A 22,158-nucleotide genomic window follows, 5' to 3' on the forward strand; every position below is an offset into this window, starting at 1 on the left:
TTGAAGTCAAACCAATGAGGTAGAAAAGAGAGCTCTAAACTTTTCCTTGGCAAGATGGTCATCAACTAGAACTATAAGATTTCACATTGCTTGTCTCCATGATCTGGTTGCAAAAGCCATGGATCTAGTGCCTCTAATGTATGTATCTCATTCATAAGCTACCTTACTGAGCTGTAAAATGATCAAGCTCAACAAAGATAAATATTTGCTCTGGATGTAAAGCACCTTTAGAGGATCCTTTGCATTTGTTTAAAGGTTTCCCTTCTTCATTCAAAACCACATAGTGTGCCAAAACTACATAGTAGACACTAAAGAAAGATGAAATAATGGCACATGAATTATCTATAATGTGCAAAAACATACAATCAAATGACACTAGTGTGCTTCCAGTTAAAGTTTTTTTTTTGGTTCACATGTGTAATCACAACCATTCTCCTTTCCTTTTCCATAATTAATGGTAGAATGCACCATCCCCTTAATTAGACATATGGAATGCATCGCTAAACAAGGATTCATACAATGATGATTGTAAAGCCTTACTAGGAGCATGAACCTATATTGAGTAACATGTGTAACTATAGCCAACCTTACCTATATTACCCATAAATGTACCATCAAAAGATCAAAAACTGTTGGTTGACTACTATACAAGACTTGAAAATGTATGACATTGCAAAATTGACTCAAAGGTGGATACCTTACAAGGTTGTCAAATTGGATACATAGGAGCGAGAGATATAAAATGTTTATTTGCATTTGCAAAAGGCTTCCTTTTTTTATTTTCATATGTAGGATTCCTTGAGGTTCCCGCTTAATATTAGAATCTTTCCATTTATGAAATCAACATCTAACCGCTTTTGCTTGCTGCTTATAATCCTTAGCCACACAGCCATTCTTTGATTCCATGTAAAGAGAGAGAATGATAGATCTTGAGCTCTTGCAAGCAAACATGCACACAATTAAGAGAGCACACAATGGAGATGGAGGTTCAAAATATAACATAATAAGGTGACTGCGTACAGTAGAAAACAAAAAACCAATAGCAATTGAGCTAACAAGACAAGGACTATCACTCTTCATGAGTAGACTAGCCCAACCATATAGGGGCGAGAGCTTCCCACTACTTTCTTGGGCATCTGCAAGGCATGGTACATTACAAAAACACATGGTATCAATCATGGGCATGGCATGTTGCTCAATAAACGAGTTGGGACTTACTTGGTTAATTTTGATTGTATTTTAGTGTTTTATGAAAGGTATGTACATATGGGGTATTTTTCAATCCAGGTATTAATATTTTCAAAGAAGACTATATCTTTTGCCAAAAAATACCAATGGAGGACATAAAAGAGTCTAAGACAAAGCATGCATGATTGATGGTAAGCATGTAGCCTTTTTTTTTTTAGTTGAAAACCAAGATGCACTATTAACATGCCCGACCCAAATTGAGCACATTACAACTAGGTCTAGAGGCATCAAATGAGTGGGATTGAGATAAATTGAATTAAATTTCATGTTGATTGAATGTCAAACGCGTCCGACATAGAGAATTTTAATCGTAAACGAGTTAAATTGAGTGCAATAAAGTGTAACAAGTTCAAGTAACAATTGATAAAACATGGGTGCATAACCTTGATGTTTTGATCAGATGTATGTATGATTTCACTCATTTGTGATTGTCATTGAAAATGAGTGGACCTAAAGTGTGAAATCGAGTTTCATTCTATTGAAATGAGTTTGACCAAGAAAAATTAAGTTTAGAGGAGTCAATTTACTAAGTGGCATTAGATCTACTTCAATTGGTTTTTGTACAATAAACCCTAAGTAGCTATAATTGTGTGTAGTAAATCCTGATAGGTTAGTCTAAAAGGATCTATATATTATAATATGATGCAACACAGTGCATTTGGATACAACTAGAATTAATTAAGGTGTATGAAGCTATATATGGTGCATTGGGGGTCATAGGTATATAAATGATGTAGATGTTTTAATTTAATATACTTCCACTAATTTTATTTGAAGCATTTCTATTAAAATTTCTCACATATCTGGATGAACTTTACTTACATTAAATGTACTCAAGTAAATGGTAACACTTATATCTATTTCTAGATAAACAAACTTACTCTCGACAACTATGGTTTGAGAGCTTTGACTCATTAGAAACTCTTACCCAAGAGTTACCATTTACTCAAGTAAATGGTAATATCTATTTCTAGATAAACAAACATTCTCTCAACAACCATGTTTGAGAGCTTTCACTCATTCAATACTCTTACCCGATTGTTTTACTTGTACCACAAAAGAAGATCAACTAAGCTTGTTGAAAACTTTGAAGAAATCTAGGTTTTAAATACACCTCCACATTAATATTTTGACCTTGTATTCCAGCATAATATGAAAGATGTAAGTATTTTGATTTAATAAAGTTATAACTTGACGCTTGTGGTCCAAGCTTATGGACATATTTTGAGAAGTTAATGAGACTTTTGAATAATCAACACAATGTGGACTGTACTTCTAGGGTATCCAATTTACATTTGAATTGGATGTTTTCTTCGTATAGATTGTGATCTAGATTGTGTTTGGTATTGTATCATTTATATTATTTGGAGGAATATAACAGAAATTTTTCAAAACAAGTACAATAATCTCCATCATCTTGTAATATATTTTCCTCTCTAAGGACAGTATGAGCAGTGGTGGTACTTGCAAATCAATGATAGAGTGTGTGAGATATAAAATGTTTTGATTCCTTCCCTTTTATAGCTTTGTCTATAACTATGAGACTTTATTTTGTTTTCTTATTTATATTAGAAAAATAATATATCAATTAGGAAACTTAGTTGACGATCGAGCGAGTGACCACGATATTTGTCAATAATTAGTTGTTTAACTATGCTTAATGAATTTTTACTAAAATGAAATTAGGGGTAGACAAACTTACTACAATAAGAGTCAATTACTTGATCCATAGTAAGTGAAAAATTACCATATGAAACACCCTTTGCTATATAGGAGTTTATAAACTACCAGATGAGGATGCCAAAGAGCTAGCTACTATGTAGGAGTTCATGACTTACTAGATGAACTTACTAGATAAAGACGTCCAAGAACAGACTTCTATATAGGAGTTTATGACTTACTAGATGAACTTACTAGATCAGAACGTCTAAGAGCAAGTTACTATATAGAAGTTTGTGATTTGCTAGATGAATTAGAAAATTGCTAGCTTACTTTCTAGATTAAATGTGAAAACTCCTACTTGTAACTAGGAATTATTGAACAAGTACTTTAACTTGCTATCTAGAAACACTTCCAAAGCTCCTTGTGCCCCCTTTCTTTCTCAGAGTGGCTTTGAGAGACTTCTCGTCAATAGGGCGGCCTATGCTCCCCCTTTGACCTTTTTGGCATGCCATACTGGCAGCCTTAGTGTTTGCCTCAAAGTTGGGGCATCTATGTGTCCCCCCTCATTGGTCGGAAGGAGACCCATTACCTCCTCCCCTTTTGGAATTTACATGGCAAGGCTCCCTTCATGATGCGTGTGACTTGCACGTGGCGGTCCCTGCATCCTTACTTTCTCTGCTCCCCTCTCTTACACGTGTGCAGGTTCAGATTTGGGGATGGTGCTTGCATCTATGCTGATGTTCACCTCTGATGGAAGCTCCAATCTCTATCGAGCGTGCCATGCTGTGCCCATGCTCCTCGATTGGCTTCGAATCTGACTCATCATTGCAGGATGGCTTCATATGGAGTTCCCATTTTCGGCTATGGGTTGTGGCGGGTTTAATTAGGTGGGTTTTGAGGTTGGGACTGTCAGGTGTCTTCGAGGCTTGTGTATCAGGTACTACTCTTCTTCTTGAGCATGTCCTTTGGTTTTGGTTTGGGTATGTTTCTTGTATCGACTATGGTGTTGTCTTGTGGCATTTATATGACCTACAAATCGCATCTGTGTTTTGTTCTTCACACCATTCTCTCATCTCTTTTGATCTCTCTCCGGACTATTAATGTGTGTGTGCATGCAATTGAAAGCAGCCCTCTATCATTTTCCTTCCTGCAAGCATATCTACAGTAGTTTTTGAGCTCGTACCACCTAAATAAACATAAGATCTTCTCTTTGCAACTTCTCCAATGATGGGCCTTGAATATCGTCCAATGCTGATAGACCTCTTTCCAGCTGGAGAAAACTACCGTATTTTGGGTATGGGGGAAGCCTGCCAGATTTTTCCACTAAGAGAAGCCGGTCTGGCCTTGGCATTGGGTGAGATTTTTTGGGTTTTAAGGGTGGGTGTAGCAGGTCTTGTGTTGTTTTCCACCGTGGGTGAGCTTTGCCTGGACTTTGACTCACTTAGTGGGCCCTTTTGTGTTTTCCCACTTAGAGAGTTGTGCATATATCTAGAGGGAATGATGTAAGAGCACCTTCTCATAAGACGGAGATAAACCCCACCAGTAGAATGCGCGCTCAACCTGCATAGGACCGCCATACAAATAGCGCCATTCCCATACGAGCCGGGGCAACCGGGTATTGGCTGTGGGCTATTTGGCATGATTCAAATTTTATAGCGCTAAAATTGCCCGCCTCAGTGTATGGCGCTCAACAACAAACTCGTGAAATAGCCCGCGAGAGGCCTGCAATTCCCAGCTCCAGTTTTCCGCCTGCAATTTCCAGCCACCGTCTAATTTGCCTGCCTGCACAATACCTTATAAACACCATCATCCTATTGTTTCAGCACAATACTCAGCAGCATCTTACATGCTGCCTCCACTACATATTCACCTGCATCTTCTCGACCTCTACCATCAACCTCCAGCTCATTTTTTCTCTTCACCAATCCCAACATTCGTTTATATGCGGATCTATCTGTTTTCCATGCATTGAATATTGTAGGTCGCCACTCCATTTCTTTTCACAGGCAAGGGTATATATTCTTCCAACCGAGCAATGCACGAAGTGGAGACTGCGAACGCCTTTGGCTTGGCACTAGTGGCAGTAAACCTAGCATTGCAGCATTGGCTATCTATGCGGAATTCCATCTTCTTTTCCTTGCGGTCTAGCCATGAAGCAATCGAAGAAATGGAGGAGGATCTGACAACTGTGGAAATTTATGCCATTAGCTGCATCACGGCTAGTGCTCATGGCATGCGACGTCAAAAGAATGTAGCAGTAGGAATATGGTACGTAAAACCACACAGTATCCACTTCTGGCGCACATTCTACCAATTCAGAGAGGGAGATGACCTGAGGTTTGAGGAGAACCTAAGAATTCCTCGAGCTTGCTTTGACCTTGTATGTGCTCTGGTGTCACAAGAGTTGCAGCAACGACCAATCCCACAACAAATACGAGAAGATGTTCCAACACGTTCACTGTCCGTGCGCAAGAAGGTGGCAATTTCACTACATTTGTTGGGTGTCGGCGGTCCACTGCACAACATGGCAAACCTTTATGGTGTCGGGCAATTCACAGTGTGTCAAGTGCTACGCCAATTTGTGTATGCACTATTGAAACACAAACAGTCAATCATATGTTGGCCTAGGACTCCACAAGGTTGGCAAGCTCTAAATGACAGCTTTGAGGAGAAACAGGGAATTCCGAACTGTTGCGGCGCAATCGATGCTACGCACATCAACATGGAGTTGCCAATAGGTGAGGCTCACACCCACTGGTATGACAGGGATCACAATTACTCGATGACACTATAATGTATTGTAGATAGCAACATGCGTTTCTTAGACGTCATGTGCGGGATGCCTGGGATGTGCAACGATATTCGACTTCTCCGAAACTCCTCTATCTATACATCGGCACAATCCAATGCCATATTCAATGGCCCCGCTATTACCTTCGGTCGTCATCAACTAAGAGAGTTCATCATCGGCGATGGAGGATACCTCAACCTACCCTGGTTGGTGATTCCGTTTCCAGTCATAGCGAATGAAGCACAACAACAAACTTTCAATTACAAGCTCTCCAGCACACATATCATCGTGGAGCGCACGTTTGGCCACCTCAAGAAAATGTGGGGCTACCTTCTACAACGCGTTCGAAACCCAGATGTGCAGTTTCTACCAAAGTTAATTGTGGCATGTTGTATCTTGCACAACATATGCGTGGACTTGGGAGTGCAGGGGACAACAGTTGCAGATGATGAAGTTTTGTTGGATGACTCTACAATAGCACCTACCCCACAAGTGCTACGTGGATGCACTAGGGACGTCCTTTTCGAATACATGAGGATATCAGGGTTGCTATGAGGATACTCGCAAGATTCCTTGTATTGTTAAGTTCATAATAGGGTTTATTGCAATGTTGGTCTATTTTTAATTTTAATTTGCAACTTTAGTGTCCTTTTATTTTTTTGCAACAGTGTGTTGTGTTCTAGTTTACGAGAGGTGTTGGAGCTCCTGTTGTTTATGAGATGGATAGAGAGAGACAGAGAGATAGATGAAACTTGCATTATTCTAGTTGCAACTTTGGTTGCCTTTTATTGTTTTGCAGTAGGGTGTTGTGCTCCACTTTACGAGTGTTATTCCAGCTCCCGGATTTTAGGAGAGAGAGAGAGAGAGAGAGAGAGAGAGAGAGAGAGAGAGTATGTGAATTATTTATGGAGGAACTTGTGAAGTACGATATCAGAGAGTACGTGAAAAATTTTAGCAAACACTTTAAATCAAACGTCTAAACTTGTACAGTAAGATCCTATGTTTAATGTTGGCCTTTCATGGGATATTTTATCCATCTAATACCTTCAACAAAATGCAATATTAAAATGTCTACTAAACACAAACTTAATTTGTACACTTACTTCCTGGTGTAATTGTTACATACAAATATTGCATAGAAAGCCAATAAAAGAAACAAGCATTTGATCCTGTAGTGCATGAAATTGACATTCTCAGAATGTTGAATATAAAAAATAATCAAGTCTATTATGAAAATTGGATGTCACAACTTGTTCACACTTTGTGCCTTACTCACAGGCCGATGTCAGAGAGTGACAGAAATGTAGATAAGACTAATGAAAGGTGGACAAGTTCCATATAAGGAAAAACAAAGACAACAAGGACATTAGATGACCTAGATGATAACCTACTCCATGTGAGGGTCTTGGGGTTTTTGAATAACCGCAATGCACTTCGCAATTTTGCCCAAAGAATAGCAAATTGCATCTGTGCCCTCATGCATTGTTTGAAGCCTGGCATGCTAGATTTCTAATGCTTGGCGGTCTCTAGCCTCCTCTCGTGCATCTCTTCGACGCTCAGCCTCCTCAAAGCGCCTTGCACGACCAACCTCAGACTCCTCGTAGATAGTTGTCAGTCTTTTGGTTGTTTTGACTAGACCCTTGCTCTCGTGCATCTCTTCGACGCTCATCCTCCTCAAAGCGCCTTGCACGACCAACCTCAGACTCCTCGTAGATAGTTGTCAGTCTTTTGGTTGTTTCGACTAGACCCTTGATGGTCCCAGCATGCACTCACGGATGAAGTTTTTGTTTCACTCCCCCTGAGGAGGAGTCGTCAGCAGAATCTTGGCCACCCATATCGGTTGGTGTGTGGGCATCTTCGGTGTCATCCCCTACAAGGTAAAAGGTAGCATTTAGTGTACATATACACACACGCAAAGAGAGAGAGAGAGAGAGAGAGAGAGAGAGAGAGAGAGAGAGAGAGAGAGAGTGAGAGAGAACAAGAGAGAGAGAGAGAGAGAGAGAGAGAGAGATGGACACCATGCTCACCTGTTGGAGCAGTGTCGTCAGGATGGGAGTCGACCAAATTGGCTCCAACATCCACATTGCGATCGCCATCAAACAATTGAACCATTTTGTCGTAGAGATCACTAAGAAAATCATCGCGTCTCTCTACTAGAGACATTTGCTAGAAACTGTTCCATCCTGAAGGAATGTGATTCTTATAGTCTCGAATCCTATTGAACATCCCACTGATTTTTTCCCACTTGTTCTTGCATTGACTTTTAGTGCGATGGAGACCACTAGCTCGACAGATGTCTGCGATCGCTTGCCATGGATCTTTTAGCCTAATTGGAAGCCCACCTTCCATGATTCGGACCTCTAGGTCCTTTTTGGCTTCCACCAAGATGATCACCTCGTGTGGATGCCAATTCACACGTCCCCCTGTGGACGGTGCTTTAGTGGGAACTGGCTGACACACATTGCGAGAAGATGGCAACATAGCGGTTGTGGTTGGAGTGGGGTTGGATCCCCCCTCGACCGTGGCGGTGTTGCTATCACTTGAGACTGGAATCGGAGCGAACCTTGTCCCACCACCCACCGCACAATTTGGAGCAATTGGCGATCGCAACTGTGGTGGGTGTGGTTGGAAAGGAGGGTTGGTTGCCAATGCCGAAGTTCATGGAGTGTAGGACGAGCCGTAGCTAAGCATTGGAGTGAACCTGGCCGACTAGTAAAGATAGATGTTGGCCCTCGAGCCCCGAATTGTATTGGCCTTCCATGGGGGCGAACAAGACGAGGAGCATGCACTGCAACCGCCTGTAGTTGCGATACTGCAGGTGGCGGTGGCGTTTCACAGTCCTCCTCCATGAAATGCATCTCTTTTTCCATTTGTGTGGAGCGCACACTTTCTTGAGAGTCATCCAGCCACAAGGAGTTGAGGTCCATGGAGGTAGGTCTTCACCTGCAAATTGTCAAACTCATAGCACATTACGTACAGAGACTGGTCGGTCCGCCACAGGAACGAATGCACAATCCAGATTTAATAACTTAAATACTATGTATGTTATGCAATTTATTATTAACAGCTAGCTCGGTGCAGGTCCTGCATAATCCGCTTGTTGAATAGCGCTCAGTCCCAGCACGAAAAAGGTTGTGAGCAGCTGAACAGAAATGCACATGATCGAGCAGCACTGTTAGTTGCACAATAATTGCAGGCAAAGTGCTACTCTGTGTGTGTGTGTGTGTGTGTGTGTGTGTGTTAGTGTGAGAGAGAGAGAGTGAGAGAGAGAGCCCGAGTTCCAGTACACAGCGGACTGTGCAGGCCCGATTGCTTCTGTGGAGTTCATGAGAGAGAGAGAGAGAGAGCCCGAGTTCCAGTAGACAGCGGATTGTGCAGGCCCGATTGCTTCCGTGGAGTTCATGAGAGAGAGAGAGAGAGAAACATGTCGAGCGCGTGTACTGAGGAATGCCTGGGCCGTTCGTCGTGGTACTTGCAGCTACAGGTGTTGCGCAATTCCGCCTGCAGTTTTATATATGGTGGCCACCATGAGAAGGTAGCCTGTGAGTTGATGAAGGAGCAGTTGGCGCCACTTTCCAATGCAGTTGTCAGGTCACGATGTGTAGGTCACCGGTAAACAGGTAGTGAGTTACCTTCTCCCCCCGGTCAAGATGCACGGCGGCCATTGTGGGGGGTGGTTCAACCACCCACCAGACTAGCAGCTGCTTCGCCCTTTTCGGCAATTTAGGCGACTGTATGGGAAAATACGTGTTATGGAAAGGCCCGCTCAACGACGAATTTGGAGATCCTACGGGAAGGTGATCTAAGCCCCTCTTCCATCTTCACAAATAGGATTTGATTTTACATCTCTCCATCCGACTACTCCTAGATTCTATCGAGGATTATTAGAGGGACATCAAGAAATCCTTCCTTGATCAAACACAAGTGAGTAAGCTCTCGTGCTTAATGACAAGATGTGTCATGTGAATTAATTCAAGTCCTCTACGTTTGCCTCGAATGCATTCATTTTTCTGCCCCTCTTGAAAGACAAAGCATCTATGGATGCTAAGGACAACCCAAAAATTGATGGCAAGGGAGACACAAAAGTGCACTTTTCCTAAATTCAAACAACACTCTTGAAAATGACACACACACTCTCTCCAAGACTGATCATTTGCTCTGTTGTGCATCTTGAAAGCATATTGGATTATGAATGGTAAGCATATGCATCGTGACGTCATTAGTCAGCGGCTTCCAATTTGAGATGTTTTTGTTGGGCTGACAGGGTAGAAAAGCTCTAGGGATTTCACTAGATGCAAAGCTGGGATCTCTCCCCCAATGTGATCACCTATGCTTGCATCTCAAAGGCATGTGGCTACATAATATCACACAATAAGTTGACATGGGTACGCATGTGTGATGAGATCAAAAGCCAAGTAGTTTTGGTCAATCTCTACAACGATGTGCTTAGCATGTATGTGAAATGTGGTATGCTCTTCTTGTTTAGTAGACCTTTACATATTTTAGCTCACATGTTACCTCTGATCTATTCCAGCATGTATGTGGGCACACGATGGGCAAGAATCCTACAGGACACCAAAAGTACTATGCTAAGTTAGCAAAAAGGTACTATGGTCCCTTCCAAATTCTTAGGCCAATCAATGAGATGGCCTATCAACTCAAGTTTCCCAGCCATTGGCTCATACACAATGCTTTCCATGTAAGCCTACTAAAGTGTTACAAAGGAGAGCCACCTCAAGAACCGACTATTGAAGACCCACAAGAGATCCAGGACCAAGAAGAGGTGCTCCGGCCCGAGTCCATTTTCTGACATGAAGACAAGCTACTAAGAGGCGGTAAGACTATCCAACGATATCTTATTAAGTTTAAGAATTATCTTTTTGAAGATGCTAGATAGATGCAAGGCATATAATTAAAGGATAACATAAACCTTGTCAATGCTTACAATGCTTCCCTAGAGTAAGCAAATGTACAAATGTTTAAATTGAACAAAGTTTTTGTCTTATAAGACTCTCTTTTTCTTTATTGTGCACATGCATGCTTAGATCAAGTTTGCGGAAGACGACATCTCCCAAACACCAAGTAGAGCTTGTCACTCTACTATGGAAGATTGATAGGACTAATGTGCAGACATGTTTGCAGCAAGTTAGGCTCTCAAGCGCCAAATGGACTAGTCATCCATTCTGGAACGATGTCATAGGGTAACATTGGGATCCTCTACCCGCTAGAAAAAGGACTAATGAATATGCTTTATCTTCTCTACCCCATAGTCGAGGATGACTATGATTTCAAGAGAGTGGTAATTTCATAATAACTAATATCTAATTCTTCTAAAATATTTTCTCATGTTAAACTGATCATTTAATATGGGGAACTGCCAGGGGAGAAAAAGCTAGAATATTGGTTAAAATGGCAGACCGGCCACAGTAGGGATCAAGGGGGGGGGGGGGGGGGGGGGGGGGGGGGGCATCTACAAAAGAGCAAGGTGCAACAATGGGCTTAAAAGACCCTAAGGTTCAGCCAATTAAGACTTCCAAAATGCTAAGGTTCCAAAATTCAAAGGTTGTGTCCAAAGGCCAAAAGCCTAGGAAAATTGGATGCTTTGTGTGTGCTCAAAAAGGCTTCATGCATCCCTACATAGGAGGGGGCAAGCCCTAGAAGTAGGAGATGAGATAGAAACACACATACACACACACACACACACACACACACACACACACAAGCTCCCTTTACACAAAGGGAATTGAATGAGGGACACACGCCAGCTCCCTAGGCCAGATGCCCACAAGCTGTGCTCAAATCATATTGGATGGCCATGGAGGTGGACCAATGAGAATTAGGCTACAGTGAATCTAGTTTAATTAATTTAAAACACTTAACAAAAGAACCAATAAGAATTAAGCTCTCTAGAAGACTATTGGACAGTCTCCCAAGGGGTCCAATGAGCATTCAATAGCCCAATGGCTTTCCTGATTCCTACTGGCCAAGAGACAAAGGGGTCCAATGAGAGTTTAGTTGCATTAATTAATTACCTAAATCTCTCACAAAAGGGGAAAGGGGGACACATGTCAGAAGGCTATCACTTATGCTCTTGAAATTCCATTGGCTAAGCCTGGAGAGGTCCAATAGGGTGTGAGCATGAGCAAATAGCAAGAGGGGTCGACCAAGAGAGAGAGAGAGGGGGGGGCTGATTTTTCTCAAGGCATTATTGCATACACACTCACACTAGTCCATGTGTGGAGTAAGAAGACTCTCCTTCTCAAGCTTTAATGGAAAGCTTATCACCTACTCCAAGTTTGTGAGAAGGGAGGCCTACACCAACAACTCTTGGCTTTGTGATGCAAATCCAACCAAGAGCCAAGCTTCAATGCATGCTCATCTCCTCTACCATGCTAATCACTAAGCTAAGCTATGCTAATATGAGTGATTATGTGAGTAGATGTACATCTTTATCGAAAGACTACTCCTTCCTCTCAATCTACTCTCATACCCCGCTAGCTCTCACCATCTTCAAAGGTGTGTGAGGTCTTGGGTATGAGACCGTGAGGGAATTGATGTTGTGGTTTATAAGTGTTTTGCTTAGTGCTTGAAGTTTCCATCTTCATTGCACTAGCTAGTATTGAAGGAACACCAAGGATTGTATTGTAAAATGTCTCTCTTGATGGGAGAAACCATAATACAAAGCCTTTTGGAGGGGGAACCAGCTCCATGTAAATCCAGTCCTCAACTGTTGTCAATAGCTTAATTTCTCTCTCTTTTGAAGTATAGTTCATGCTATCTAACTAGGTGTTATACTTTTTCTGCTCTCGCCACCCAAGCACTTGATATTCTCATTAGGAATCTATTCTAATGAAATGCTCACTATGTTCATGCTATTTTCCACTACACACAAGTTACTAGGCCATTAAATGTTACAAGAAGACTTTGGAAGTTAAGATGTCAGGCATCCACTTAGCATCTTCTCTAGGGTGTCCTTATTAAAAGTCAAAATATAATGATTGTAAAATCTGCCATGAGGACCCCAAAGGTCAAGGGAGCTCCTACTAGTAGAGCGTCACCTTCAACATGCACACAAAGATCAAAGGCCAAGGAGATAATATCCTCCCCTGGCAGAAGCAACAACAAAGGTGTTTACACCCCATCCCCCCAAGAAACAGAGCCGGAGCACAAAACCAATCCCAACACAAAGGCTAGTCCAAAAGAGTGCAAGGTTGTTGATATCGACTCTCCTAACGGACCTCACTCCTCTTTAATGAAGCTGAATCAAAATCTACCAACAAGTCAAGACGTGGTATGCTATTCACACTAGCATCAAGCTTGTGTTAGTTAAATGGTGCATGTTAACTCCTTGTGCTTGATGTGACATTTGAAGTTAGATATACAATACCAAGTTTGGTACTCTGGAGTACCACATTTGGTACTATAGGGCACACACCACATTTAATTTATATCTCAGAAATTTTCTCTAATGTTTTTCACATTTCAGGTTAGAATAAAATGGAGGAGTACCTCAATAGACCAGGTTATTTTACACAGCACAAGACCTGCATGAGGAGTACAGCCTCAATCTAGAAGGCAAAATCCCCAAGGACCTGACTAATGAAGACTTCCCACCTGAGCAATGGTTAACTATTTTCAAGTACAAGTACCGAAAAAAAAAAACCAAGACCTATTTAAACCATTTGCAGCCACATATGTGGAAGACTATAGATTTCTATTCTCCAAAGTTTAGACATTGCTCTTTTTAACATATGCTTCATTAAATTCATAGAAGTGGCACATAGAGTGGGCACAAATATGATATCAGAAAAGAATACTTCACAAAAATGTAGTACCTGATAGGGCTAGTAAGCCCAATGCTTCAAGATATGAAATATCATATCAACTTGTTAAATTTCATTTCTCAATCAAGTGATTAAATGCTATTATGGTGTATTTCATTATAAAGACATGTAGGCTATCTTCAAATTATTTTAGCACATAAGTAAATAAATCAATGATATAAATTTAGGGCACATCAACAACTTGGTATTTGGCTTTTTGATAAGAGTGTACACCATTGAAAATTGGATGCTTATTTTGACTCCAATCTATACTCAAAAAATATTGCCTTTGTGATCTATCAAGAATAGAATTAAAAGGGGCCTTTGCACCTTGATTAGTAGCATCAAGATTGGAAAACATAACTATAAATATTACATAAATTTTCCATGATTGATGATCCATGATTCTAGAGAGATAACGGGAGAGAAACTTACAAATGTGAACAATCATATTCACAGACACACATTGGACATGCCGTGTGACCAATCTGGTAGTTTGTTGATTGGATAGCTTCCAAAGATGTAGGGAGAGAAATGGTACGGCTTCCAAATGTGTATACTACATATTCTAAGGGACTAAAGGAGCTAGAATCTATAAATATGTGACACCAATCACCTAAATGTATAAATTTACAGGTGTAGAATTTTATGGAATCATGAGTTATGGTAAGAAGGTACTTAGATTTTTTTACAAAAGACTATAAGTTGATAACCCTTGTAACTTTCAAAGCGTACTTATTGGGAGGTCTTTGAAGAAATTGAAAAGTTAACATGGACACTCATCAATTTATTTGATATGTAGACTTGTGTTGAGATGGTCCTTGGTCTTGCATGGCATGATTATGACATCAACGTTGTGAGCGGGATGGAAACACACACAATGCCTCTATAATGACCCAACACACACTCTTGGGATGATACACACACACACTATGGGGCACCACTCGGCTTACACAACACACATGGCCGAGACAGGGAACACACCTATGGAGTGAGAGGAGAGAGACTATCCACTTGCCCACTCCACACAGACACACACACACACACACACCCAAAAAACTCAGCTCAAAAGAGAGGAACTTCTGATAATTAGATACAAATGAGCTTGGGCCAACACCAAGGGGCAAATAGTTTACACGGTATTGAGGAAATACACCAGATACAACCACAAAGTTAAGCAGAGGCTTCACTCACCGGAGACGATTACACAGAAAAACAACAAAAAATTTGTGAGGAATTTGGCAAAATGGACAGCGCCATTGCGTCCGGAACGCCCAAAAACCCCACCCTACAATGTCACAGTGCTCAAATCCGACCTCGGATGAGCAGTTTAGGGCCAAAAAATGCTCCAAAAACACACTTGCGACTGTTCCTCCTCTCTTCTCCACGTTTTTTTCTGGTCTTCTCTCACTTTTTTCAGTTCCCACACTTAGCTTTATTAGTTGGGCACTTGTGGCCTTTTAGATGACCTCAAACGGACCCCGAACAGGCCAAAAACTGACCTCGCAGTGCATAGTTGTCACCTTTTTGCATCATCCGCACACCTGGCACTCAGTTTTTCCAAATAATGCATCCCACAACCACGTGAAGTGGCCCCAAAAAGTGGTCCTCATGATGATCTTTCTGCATAAGTATCACAAGAAAACACCCACGTCGTGTCCATACTTCTCCGTGTGCAAGTATTGACCCCGTTCGACCTCCTGACGCCACTCGATGCCATCTGACGCACCTGCTTACCTCATGTCGTCAGCCCGCGGATAGCTTCCTCGAGAAGTTTTACGCACTACCAACTCCTCCTTATTGTAGAAAAAACACAGTGGTACTGGTAATAGTGAAAATCGATGCACTATGTACACCCTGTCCTACCTGTACACATGTGGGCCCCACGTAACCACCTGGCTCTGAAAAATGGGCAATTCTTTATTTGATGCACCATGCATGTATATGTACATATGCGCAATCCCTTCCTCCAAAAAACTCCTGACAACGTTTGACTTTAAGCTCCATTTGCAAACAAATTTCTTGTTGACTTGTCAACTTGGTGGCCATGTTCAAACAAGAGGCATAGAGTTGTTCATTAGCTCCAATTGTTAGAGTGGAATGTATACTACCTATTAAAAAAACCTCAGAACAAGACTGTTTGGTTTTGATTAGCACAACTATACAAATTTAAGTGTATATATATAGAAAATCATTATGAACAAAAATAAGTAAAGGAAAATTTTCTAAATTTTAGCTTAGCTATGATGGATTAGTGCTCTATCTCCATGAACCTTATTTATTATTATGAAATTTGAGGATTAATCCATCCCAAATTGGAATTGAAGTGTCTAATAAGTAACTATAGTTGTTAGGGTAAGAGTTGCTATAGTATAATTAGTAATTAGTATTATTGAGTAGAAGAATCTTGGAAGAAAACACTTCAATACAACCAAAGTTGGTCAATGGTGGGAAGTGTGTTGTGCAGTGTTGTGTATGTATACAGGTGCATATGGGAGTGCTAGAGAAGGTACCAAGATAATGGGCAAATATGTAAAAGCGGCTATGTATGTTTGATGCGGTTTTTTAGGCCTAAAAGGCTCCAAAATGGGTCGGTGGGATGGCAAGTAGGGATTTTTGAAGGGCTAGTTTTTTGCTTGGATATGTAATGTTCAAAGTGCTGATTAATCTGGTCTAAACAGCTCATCAAATAGAGCTACAAGGTGAGAGATATGGCCACTTGAATGTTTGCCATGAATTCTTACCAAGGGCCGATTCTAAGCCACTTTGGTTGCAATGGAGAGCATGCCAATTGGGAGATTTTGAGCCTTGCTAGGGTTTGTAGAGCTGGTGTTTAGTATGAGAAGACAACAAGAAGTTACTGCTCGTCAATCGGATGCAAGGATGACAAGATATGGCATGTCGAGGTTTGTGCTAGTTGATGGAGGTGCAATACCTAATGGTTTTTCTCAGTTTTGGTCACATCGATTGGCGATTCCGGGCAGGTTGGGATGGAGCAAGAATGGAGAATTTCAAAGTTGAGAATGAGGGTTTTTAGATGGAAGTTGCAACTCAATCATTGGGTTATTGAGCCAGAAATCGCAGGCAATAAAAGTGGATAAAATAATAGGTTTTTTTGAAAATTTGAATAAAGTTTTTTGGAGTCTCGGAGACCCAGTGCTTATAGGAGTGCCATATGACACCGTAGATCATCCCACATGTGGTGCTTGGGCCTTGTAACAAGGGGTATACCTTGGGGTATCACATGAGATAGAGAGAGTGGAGCTCGTGGTTGGCTATGGAAAACCACCACCTGCAGCGATGCGCATGGGCATGAGCTAGCATCTCTGATGGTTGTTGCGGGTGGTCATGGGCGATGTGTTGCCATTCGTTGCCGTCAACGGGCTGTACTACAGTGGTGATATGGCTTGGCTATTGGTGGTCATTACTGTGATGTTCAAAGCCACAAACCTTTTAGTTGAGGAGTCTCACATGGCCTTGTCACAATGCAGTGACAACCAGGGGGGACTTGCCACGGGTCTTGAGGAGCCTGTTGACTCAAGATTGGACAAGGGATCCTTCACATGCAGTGTGACAGTGAGTGAATGGAGGGAAGTTTCTCAGGTGTTGACACTACACAAAATGTGCTAAATATGGATATTCCAAGTGTGTGTAGTGTATGTAAAATTCTAAAAAGAGCTCAGATGGAGCTGCACAAGTAAAGTTGAACCCCATTTTTTGCTTTTTGAAGAGGGTGACTCCCTATAAGAGAGATTCTTGAAAATTGTACTGGGATTTTTGGAGCCATGATTTTTTGCCATTAAGTTGTTTTTGAACATGAAGGAGAAAGAGAGGAGAAGGAGAGTGCTCTACACAGCATGAAGATGCTTTTGTAATTATTTTCTTTGAGTAAAAAGCTCTCCACTTCCCCCACAATGTGTGGTTCCCCGCTCCCCCTTTTCTTTTTGCTCTTTGCTTTGCTTGATGTTGCCGATGTTGGTGCGGTTGTGTGCAACCCCAAACCGAGGTCTTGGTGTGCAAAGTGAGAGAGAGAGAAGGTTGGTATTTATTTGTGGTGTGTAACAAGGATTTGAGTTTGTGGCGTGTGCTAAATCTTTTTTAGAAGTGTATGTGTGTGTTGGTGTACTGGGACGAGTGAAAAATTTATCATCCAGCTTTGAAGTACCTGCACCTTGCGTTCAAAAAAAGAAGTTCTCATTCAAGGAGTACGACCACCTCCTTCAAGACATTCAAGACAATTAGCCCTTCAAGAAGTAGGTTTTTGAGTATTACCTTGTTCATTCTAATTTACATTTATTTATAATCATGGTATGGATTCTTAATCGGTAAGCAAGCTCATGCTTCTCATCATGTTTATCACCCTGTTTATAAAGTTTCTTGTTGTGGTAGTGCATTCAATTTATGTAAATCTAGTTCTAATGTAAGCCATTGAATTCCTTTCCACTTTTTTGTAGATCATGACAAAAAGTGCATCAATGTCGAGTAGAAACACCAAAGGAAAATACACATCCTCAGGTCAATGCATAACCATCTTACCTTCCTCTTGAGCAAGTCACAAAAACAAAGGATGAAGGAGCAAGGGAACAACTACAAGAGGAATCCCACCCCTTGCACTTCAATAAATCATTCAATTCCCTAAAGAGAGGACTCAAAATATGGTTGCACCAACTCAACATCTTCCAAACCTCAGTGAATACAAAGTTAACTAATTGACTATGAAGACAAGGTGTACTACTCTACAATGGATAGAAGAGGACATGGCCAAGGTGCTGGTAGCTTGAGAAGAGGGGCTCTCTCTACAGTAATGATCAATCCAATTTGGCATCAAAAAATCCATGATTGCAAACTAGGAGAGGGCAGAACATGCAAAAAGAGACGAGGTCCTATGACAATGCTAACGACAAATGAAGAAAATGATTTTCTTCGATGGATATTTCTCAAGTGTGATTCGAGACATGGCGGCATGTCTGTTGTAGATGTCAAGCTCGGGGAATTTCATACACCGAGAAAACCTTTCCAAGCAATCATAAAAGCGATCAAAACCCAACAAGATACATATAGAACTTAATCATAAAAGGAAAAATTTAGCATCGAATTACATATTATCTATCCATCATTGTTCCTCCTCTAGCATTCCTCATGGAAACTTCAATCATCCATCCTTATATTAACTCCTTGATATCCAAGGTTGTACTCCCTCCCCCGAAGCATGACTAGTGGTCATAGGTAGTCAAGCCATAGTAGTTTCTTGGGCGAGAGAGAGAGATAGAGAGAGAGAGAGAGAGAGAGAGAGAGAGTGCATGCATGCGTAGCTTTGTTGTGGAGGGGGGTTTTTCAATACATAATATTATGGCAAGTGCTTTTAGAGAGAGAGGATTGTTCCAAAAATAAAGTGTCGTAATGCCTAATTTAGGGAAGTTATAGAAGAAGTAGAGTTGGTAGAGCTTATTGCACAGGTTGGAGTCAATATGAGAAATGTGTGTTTGTAGGCATTGGTTCTAGATTGTATCTTATTGAAACTGGAGATAAATTTTTTTCATGGGTGACTCCATTTTTTATAGCTCCCAAGAAGGATGTTTTAGCCTACAATCATGACACTTGAGAAAAAGAGAGGAAAAGAAAAATTTCCTCCACATACTTGAAAAGAATAGTGTGAAAACATTAAATAAATTATTAAATTTTCAAGACTTTTATAAATGTCATTGAAAGGAACTTTGTATTTTTAAGAACAACACAAAAACCTCCCGGCCATGGCAGTGGACTAGATGGGAGGTAGTTGCTCGCCCGGTAGACCAAGGAGGGCTCGGCATTATTAACCCTGTATCCCATGTTGAGGCCCTTTGTGCCAAATTTATGGTCTCATTGGCTAAACAGGACAAAGCTTGGGCTATCATGACCAAGGAAATGCTTGATGTAGGAAAACTGGGTTCGAAAGGGGGAAAGTGGAAGGGGGTTGTGATGCACGACAAACTTCTTTCCCCGAAGTGGTCTTATCTTAGATCTGGTGGACTCTCAGGGGAGCTGATGAGGAAGTGCAAAAGTGCAGTGGTGGTTTTGGAATGGGGGGAAGTAACCAGATACTTTAAGAACTCCATTTTGCACTAGTCCCCTTGGCTCTCTAACATATTGGGGCCGCCGCAAAGCCCCTATTGGATAGAAATGGCCAGGAATGTGAATAATAAGGGGCTCGTTCGATTAGAGCAATTTTGGGATGGCAATATGAAGTGTTGGAAAACTGCTAACTCTATAGCCATCCAATTTCAACTGAATGGCTTTGAGATCTTACTAGTCCATAGGGTGATGAAAGAGCTTGATAAGGTGATGATGTTAATTTGTGAATCCAACTTTGAATGGGACGCTTGGAGATGGCCCGGGAGTATCCTCTTTTGAAAACCACACTCTAAATGCATTTACCATGCATTAATGCACGAGGCTAATTGGTGTAGCCCCCTCAACAAATTATGGAAGAGGCAATGGACGGAAAAGCGGTGGGAGGAAGTCATGGAGAACATCTGGAAGCCAAGGTGGCCTCAGTATATGAAGATATTTTTGTGGAAAGTGATGTGGGGTGCTCTGTCGACGGGAGTAAAGGTACAAGAAAGAGGCATCGGGTCTGATCGTTGCTCAGGGTGCAGAATCGCTAGTGAAGACCTAGCCCACCTTTTCATGGGATGCCAGGCAATCAGGGGCAAGGCTGGGAAATTATGCAAGTGGATTCAAAGGACATGGCAAATTAAGTTCTTCAAGAATGATCTGTTTTTTGGTAGTAATAGGTTGGGAAGTCCTGCTCTTCTGGTCTGCACTCACATAATCAGGTGCCATATTTGGAAATCAAGGAACCGCCGCGTGTTTGAGGGGGATATGGCTGTGGCAAGCTTTTGTGAAATCATACAAGAGAGCAAAGTGATGATTCACATGATCGGAGGCAAACCCCGAGGGATTCAGCATTAAAAACTTACCGCACCACGTAAGTGCAGGGGAGGGGGGTTTTTTTACAAGTGAAGTAAGTGTATAAGTTAGGGGCATGCCCCAAATAATTTATCTCCCAAGCTTAAAAATAAGGGAGGGGGTATCATATTTATGTAGGGGAGGGGGGAGATGTGAGAAAAGGGAAAAATGAGAGGACGTTTTTGTGTTTCAAAATCATGTCTTCCCAAAAGAGACTTCGCTTGAACTTGTGAGTCAATAGCTACAAAGATACATGCAAGATCTAACATTTCTTTATATCAACTGCTTGTTTTGTGATTATAGTTCATTTGTTGAGGGATGAAAGCTATAAAGAGTTTGCATAGATGCAAATTTACACAGAGACCTAACACAACTTTATAACCATGTTTTTTTGAGTAATTTAGATAGTTTAGAATTGGACGAGTAGCCAGAGTGTAGGCTGATCGGACACATAGTTTGAACCTCAAACTAAGACACATTGAGGGTACATCTAGTTATCATACGAAGTGGTTCCTTAGTACGTTGCCATTCACTATGCTACACACTCTTTGACTAGTTTTACTTAGTTAGATCATGTGAGACCTAAATTTTATATGTAAGATAGGGGTATGATAGTTTTCTTCATTGATTGTCTTATAAGCGTAGAAAGGGGGGTCATATTCCCTAATATGAGTCGTATATAGGGGTTTTATCAAGGTTGTCCACTCGCAAGTGGCATCCCGTTTTATATATAGAGTGAATCCCCCGGGAGGCAAACAAGCCTCAAAGGATTGGTCTAGAACAATACATAACATCTTGTAATAGGGAAAGCCTAGGAGTGGTAGTGGTTTTTTTGCCAAGCAGATAATGTGCAATCTTGGGACCCTCGAGGCTCAGTCTGAGCTCGAGATTGTTGTATATTGTTGATGTTCTTAATACTATCCACTCACAATTGTGAGTTTTGTACCAAAAAAAAAACTCTTTTGTTGGTCACTTAGTTGTAGCCAAACCCCTTTTGAACATATGTAATAGCAGCCAAGAGAAATATCAAATTTGCAAAGGACCTCACAAATCTAAGTGCACATAGTTAAAGCAATTGTTTCCTATAAAGCCAAAATAGAATGTACTAGTGAAGTTTTAGAGTGTTGGTTACATTTTTTAGCTCTCCTTGGCTTGTTCTTACAGTATCTAAACTTTTCATCTTCTCTCCTTATCTCTCTCTCTCTCTCTCTCTCTCTCTCTCTCTCACAGGCTTTGACTAATTTAGAAAAAAACTATCCTAGTGTAGGTGACTGCCTTATCATTCCATCTACGATACATGTAGGTGACCACACACCTTTACACAACCCACCAAGCTTCCAACTCCTCGTACACAACTATTCTCTGGAAAAAAAACTCTTTGAAAGAGATGCAAATTCTTTCAGGGAGTTTTTTTTTTCGGAGAGAGAGATTGCTTCTTATGAGCAGTACAAAGTATAAAGAATCCGATCACCGCGTAAAGATGTGTCTTCTTGTTCCATGTGTGCATTTTCTATGTGAATGCTTCCTATTGAAATATCAAATTCAACTGGGTGATTTTATGTGTGTGGTACGCCCGCCTCAGCTCTCCTTATGTTTCTTCGTGCCTCGTTGTAGATACTCCTTTATCTCGTTGAAGCAGTCTAAAATGCTATGTTAGCCAAAAACAAAACATGTTTCATGTGTCAC

The 22,158-nt window shown here is 41.2% G+C and overlaps 1 pseudogene; it reads right to left on the reverse strand.

Moving 5' to 3' along the window:
• Window positions 1–7,982: 7,982 nt before the first annotated feature.
• LOC147456933 (uncharacterized) lies at window positions 7,983–8,628 on the reverse strand (annotated as a pseudogene).
• Between the last annotated feature and the right edge of the window lie 13,530 nt (window positions 8,629–22,158).

This window comes from Adiantum capillus-veneris, chromosome 5 (assembly GCF_014529385.1).
Source record: "Adiantum capillus-veneris isolate H3 chromosome 5, ASM1452938v2, whole genome shotgun sequence".
Lineage (NCBI taxonomy): Eukaryota > Viridiplantae > Streptophyta > Polypodiopsida > Polypodiales > Pteridaceae > Adiantum > Adiantum capillus-veneris.